This window comes from Elephantulus edwardii, unplaced genomic scaffold, assembly GCF_000299155.1.
Source record: "Elephantulus edwardii isolate Elephantulus edwardi_28Jun2011 unplaced genomic scaffold, EleEdw1.0 scaffold00140, whole genome shotgun sequence".
Taxonomy (NCBI): Eukaryota; Metazoa; Chordata; class Mammalia; order Macroscelidea; family Macroscelididae; genus Elephantulus; species Elephantulus edwardii.
Genome location: NW_006399890.1, coordinates 8,401,431 through 8,407,616, shown reverse-complemented (window position 1 = coordinate 8,407,616; position 6,186 = coordinate 8,401,431). Strand labels below are relative to the sequence as shown.

The window sequence follows — 6,186 nt, the reverse complement described above, 5'->3', positions numbered from 1 at the left end:
AATAGGTACAAGTGAAATCACAGAGTTGCACAATTTGGTGGATGGAGAGAGAGGGTAATGGAAATGGGAAAAATTTGGCAGGGACCTGAAAAGACAGGCAAGACAGGGCAATGATGGGCATAGTCCAGTGGTGATTAATTTTATAAAAGATAATTCATGAGAATGATTACATAACACACAATGTGGATGAAGAATACTGTGAAACACAATGTATACAAAGCCTATATAAATGTATAAAAGAGGAAATAAATAAGTATAAAGGAAAATATTTTAAGAGAATTTTTTAAAACACTTCTATATCAGCTGAGAGATTATTAAAGATAAGTTCATGTTGTTGTTATATGTTGTCACATTACCTGCAATTGACAGCAACCCATAAGCACAACAGCTCTGAACTTTTTCCTATCCTGAGCCAATCATATTATCTCCTACACATCTGCCCTCAAACCCCAGTTACTGTGTCAATATGAACCTAGAAATAAATTTGTGTGCTTGGTTTATCTGGGGTAACTGTATAACTCCACCTGAATGCAACCAGAGGGTGTGCAAAAGCAAGTTGTCAGGGTATAGAGATGGGGACATTTGCATTAAAACAATAAGGTGCAAACTGTCTATTGGACCCAATACAAAATATCTAGGCCTATTAAAAATAGTGAAACTTGTACACAGAATATATGATACAGTTGAGTTACTGTAAAATGAATGTGAGTTGAGTTACTGTAAAATGAATGTGAAATGGAACTGAAAGGTACTGTAGTCCACCAGTTTTTCATTACCAATATACAGATTATACTGTAAAAATCTTGCATAGATCATTGTATGCAAATTCCCACGTAAGAGTTTTTGCTGGTTTGTCTTTAGCTATTCTCTAATAAATCTTCATATGCTTTTCAAAAGTACATAAAGCAATCAAATGAAAATGAAAGGGTTCTCAAAAATATCTCCATATCTCATATTTAAAATATAAAAATCTCACCCCTTACCCACCTTTTTTGTGGTGTTTTGGGTGAAAGTTCACAGATTTCTTTGCTAATAATAAAATGAAGAATGCTTTAAAGCTGAACTTCTAACCCTAAAGCACACCAGACTTTGCTTCACTTAGTAGGTTGTATTTTTTTATTTCAAATATATTTTAATGATAACACTTTGTCATCATCTCTAAATAAAAATTATCTACAATTTTTCCAATTTAAGACTGCAGTGGCATTAGGATGTAATTCCTTCCTTCTCCAAAGGCTTTAGATTCCAGTGTACTAATTCCCCAGTGCTCTTGAGACGGGCATCAGCCATATTCTGTTCTGTGGGAAGTCCTGTGGAAACTTCAGTGGCTGGATTCTTATCAAATGCTCAACCACTTTCAGTTTTCCATTCGCTGAAGGGATATTCTTTTGAACTTGAGGAATATGTGCTTTTTCTAATCCAAACATGTTTATCATATTTTTCCACCCCAATACGGACACCTTTTTGAACTTTTTATTCTGGTAACAATATGCAGTTTATGAGAGGTTTGTGAATCTTCACCGTATTTTTCATGATCTTCAGAAGGTTGAAATACTTCATCTGGAATTCTTGACCTGGTAAATTTGTCACGAATCCAATTTGTATAGATGAGAGACTCCACACCTTTTGTCACAGTCTGTTGATGGCCTTGAGGTCTCTGAACTATAGAGCATAAGATGCTAGCATTGCATTTGGTCTCTTTAGGCAGTGTCTTGAGCTCAAGAAGTCAAGAAGTAAAGCTAAGAATTCCGCTCACTGAATTTACCCCAGTAGGTTATATTTCTATAGTTAAAATTTTGAAATAAATGAAATCTTTTATTATATATCTTCTGTGACCTAACTAACAATTATAATAAAATTATCCTCATAGCAAAAGGGGGGGAGGGGTTTGTGCGGGGAGAGGGGTGCAACAATGAATGAATGGAATCCCAAAATCTCTGTAGATGTTCATTGAAATGAAAAATAAACAACCTAAATTAAAAAAAAAAGGAACAGTTAGTAAATTACCACAAGCTCAAAATAAAATGAAAGAATGTTAACCTAAAATTTCAAATGTTGTAAAGATTCTCTGGGGAATCAGGCAAGGAGTAGGAGAGAGTCTTTACACAGGAAGGGCAAAAAGCAGAGGAACAAGAGATGACATTTCAAAGGGGGGGAAAAGACATTAAAAACTCGGACAATTGTGTTATCTAGAGTCATCAAGTCAATTCCAGCACAGTGAGGTTGCCGGAGAGAGTAGAACTGCTCATTGTTAGGGTTTCCAAGGCTATGAACTTCAGAGGAGCAGGTTTCTGTTTCTTCTTCCCATGGAATGACTAGGGAACTTGAACTGGTAGCAACCCAATACTTACCTCACTGTGCACCAAAGCTTAAATGGTATTGCTGTTACTGTTGTTGTTGTGGTTTTGTGTTTTCAAGTCAGAACTGACTCATAGCTGACACTCCAGAGAGTTTTCAGAGGCAGTAAATTACACAGGAGGAGATGGCCTATCCCTCTTCTGTGGAACAGCTTATTGATTCGAACCTTATGCCTGTGGGTTGATGACACAGCTCTTTACCACTAGGTCACCAACACTTCCTTCAGCTGCATTAGTCTTAAGGAAATGGAAATTAAAATTACATTATAATGCCACTACATATTCATCTAAAAACCATATCCAAGGCCGTTGCTGCCAAGACACTTCCAATTCATTGTAACCCCATGTGTTGCAAAATAGAACTGCACACCACCGTTTTCATCACTGTGACCTTCTGGAATTGAATTGTCAGGTCTTCCTTCCAAGACACCTGTGAGTCATTTGGTTATTAGCCAAGAGCTTATCTTATGTTAACATCACTCCTGAAGAGCACCTGGTAAATTCAAGCAGCCAACCTGACAATCATGCATTACATCACCAGGCACCAGGGCTCCCTCTTGCGTTGATGGTGAGTGGTGTATAAATTGGCACAATTAATGATGGAAAAACTGTTTGATATAAATTTGAAAGTATGCAAAATTCATGACCCCCAGATTCCAGTTCTAGAAACCAACAGCAAGGCAAATTATGCTACGTGTGTTCACACACACACACACACACACTTTACAAGAATTCAGAACAGAACTGTTTGAAACAGCCCCATATGGAAATTGCACAAGTGTCTATCAGTGTATCAAAGATAAAATATGTTTTCACACAATAACATACCATTCAGCAGTAGGAGTTAGGAGGCTACAAACTAGCAAAAATAAAATTAACTTCACAAATATTCAACAGAAGTAAAAAATAAAAAATATATATTTTACTATTGTATTTACTTAAATTACCCACATTAGTAAAACCAATATTTAATGCTGAAAGCTGAAACAATGGCAAATAATCTCAGAGGTTAAACTATGCAAAGAAAAACACAATATCAAGAATAGAGAAAGACGTATTAACAAACTTCTATAGACAGGTAGAAGAAGTGCAACAAGAGTGTTCCTTATGGACAAGAATGGTGAAACTGTCTCAAATACTTTGGGCTTGTTGTCAGGAAGGATGGTCTTTGGAAAAAGATATCATGCTGGAAAGGATGGAGGATCAGAGAGAGAAAGACTCTCAGCATCATGGATTGGAGCCCATCAGAAATTGTGAGGATGGTGCGGGACAGGCAAGATTCAGAGCCATTGTTCATGGGGTCACTACCAATTGTTAGTTGACTTGGAGGCACCTAACAATAACAAAAAAATATGCAGGTAATACAACCTCATTTTTTGAAAAAGAAGACTTGAAGCTCTTACTGATGAAGCTCAAAGACTCTAAATTATGGATTGTACCTTAACATAAAGAAAATAAAAATCCTCATGATTAAACCAATAATTCATGGTTGCTGTGATGTTAAACACTGTGACACTGATGAGTCAAATGCAATAATGGTTACCCATGGTGGAGAGTGTTTGATGGAACTCCCAGATCAAAACAGTCTTGGAGGAAGGAGTGGCACCCTCTTCCAAAATAGCTTACCTCCAGAAACTCTACGAACTTAGAGAAATTATGAAAGTTATACAAGTGTTCAGGCCTTTCATTTGTAAGGTCACTATGAATCGTCTCTGACTCAATGGCAATGAACAACAACAAACACATCATGACAAATGGAGACATGACTGCAGTTGTCAAAGATTTCAGTTTACTCAGATCCGCAATCAATGCCCAGGGATGCAGAAGTCAAGAAATCAAATAATATACTGCACTAGGCAAATGTGCCTCAGAGAATCTCTTTTAAAAAAATATTCCAAGAGCAAAAATGTCACTTTTAATACTAAGGTGCACCTGAACTAAGCCATAGTATTTTGCATTGATCCACATGCATGTGAACACTGAGCAATGAATGACTAAGGAAGTAGTCTTAGTCATTGCCTTTGAATAATTGTCTTTGAATTGTGGTGTTGATGAAGCATAGTGTGTGTTCCATGAACTTTCAGAAGAACAAACAAATCTGCCTGGGAAGAAGTCAAGTCAGACTATTCCTTGGGGGTGAGGACAGTGAGAGTAAAATATGTTAGCACCCAACCTTTCTTGGAGAGAGACTTCATGTTTGGTAAAGTGGGTCAGCTGGGAAACAGTAGAAGACTCTGAGCAAGGTGGCTTGAAAGAGTGGGTGCAACAATGGACTTGAGCATGGCAGCAATTGTGAGGGTTAAGCAAGATTATGTTTTGTTGTCCACAGGGCCACTATGAACTGTAACCAACTCGATGGCACCAGGCAAAAGGTAAAAATATCAAACTACTTCTAAACTTCCATTGCTAATTATAAGACAGAACCTAGAGGCATGAAGTAGTGTGTGGTGTCACCGAGCCCAGCCAGCTGTAAGTACGCAAGGAGTAATAAGCTCAGTATGGTGGTGACCAATGTATGAGGGTAAAAAAGGATTTCTTATGTAACTATACCACTTTAGAAGACTGGCTTATGTCTAAATTTCCATATCTATTTTGCTCCCCCGTGCTATTTTTCTAAACTGTGATATGGATGAGTCGCTTTTTAAATATTGTACAGTGAAAAGGTTTCTTACCATCATAGACTGAAAGTGGAATTGATCTTAAAATATCTACCTCTGCCTTCAAATTATGCTTGCAGCTATCTGAGTAACAAGCCAATTACATTACTCTAACCATGTTACCATCCTGGCTCCAGCACATTCTTAATAAAGGGCTGTACCTCTGTAGGGATCCAATATCAGACAATCATTCCTTGCTGAATCTGGATAGATACTTTTTCATTCTTGTCTGATGCCAGTATTTGAAATGCAGACACATAGTCAAATGGTGACCTTAATTGATGAGATTACTATGCAGCTTGTGGAAAGAACGGAAATCTCATCCAAAACAAATAAAACCCAACTCCACTGCCAAGGAGTCAGTTTCTGACTCATACAACCTTCTATTGGGCGTCAAGGGCTCCTAACTCTTTATGGAAGTAGATGGTCTGTCTTTCTTTCATGGTTATCTAGGGGATTCAAACTGCTGACCTCTTAACAGTACAACACATAATATACTGTACTACCAAAGCCGCCAACGTTAGAATTATAAAGTTCTAGAGACTTTCATTATTTGTTGTTGTAGTGGTGGTTGTGGTTGTGGTTATTATGTGCTATCAAATTGCTTGCGACTCATAGCAACCCTATGTACAAGAGCCCTAAACACCGTTATATGCCAACCTCGCCATCTCAAACACACTCATTCCCACCATTCCACTCACAGAAGCGATCCATCTCATTGAGGGTCTTCCTCTCCTGCTAGTCCCTCCACTCTCCCAAACATGATGTCACTCTCCAAGGACCCTTGCAACATGCCCAAACTATGTCAGATGAAGCTTCAGAATCCTTGACTCCAAGGAACATTCTGGCCTTACCCTCTCTAGGACAAACCTGTTCTCCTAGCAGTCCATGGTATATTCAACACTCTTCTCCAGCACCACAGCTCAAAGGCATCAATTATCTTTCTATCGTCCCTATTCACTGTCAAACTCTGTGATGCATAGCACGTAATTGCAAAGACCAAGCCTGGATCAGGCACACCTTAGTCTCCAGCCTGATGTTGTTGCTCTTCAGTATTCTTGAGAGGTCCCTCACAGCTGACTTTCCCAATGCAATTTGTCTCCTGATTTCCTGGCTGCTGTTACCAAGAGTGTTAACTGTGCAACCAATTAAACTAAAACTATTAACTATCT

The 6,186-nt window shown here is 38.2% G+C and overlaps 1 pseudogene; it reads right to left on the bottom strand.

Moving 5' to 3' along the window:
• Positions 1-1,206: 1,206 nt before the first annotated feature.
• Positions 1,207-6,186, bottom strand: part of LOC102864094 — a 57,381-nt pseudogene continuing 52,401 nt past the window's right edge.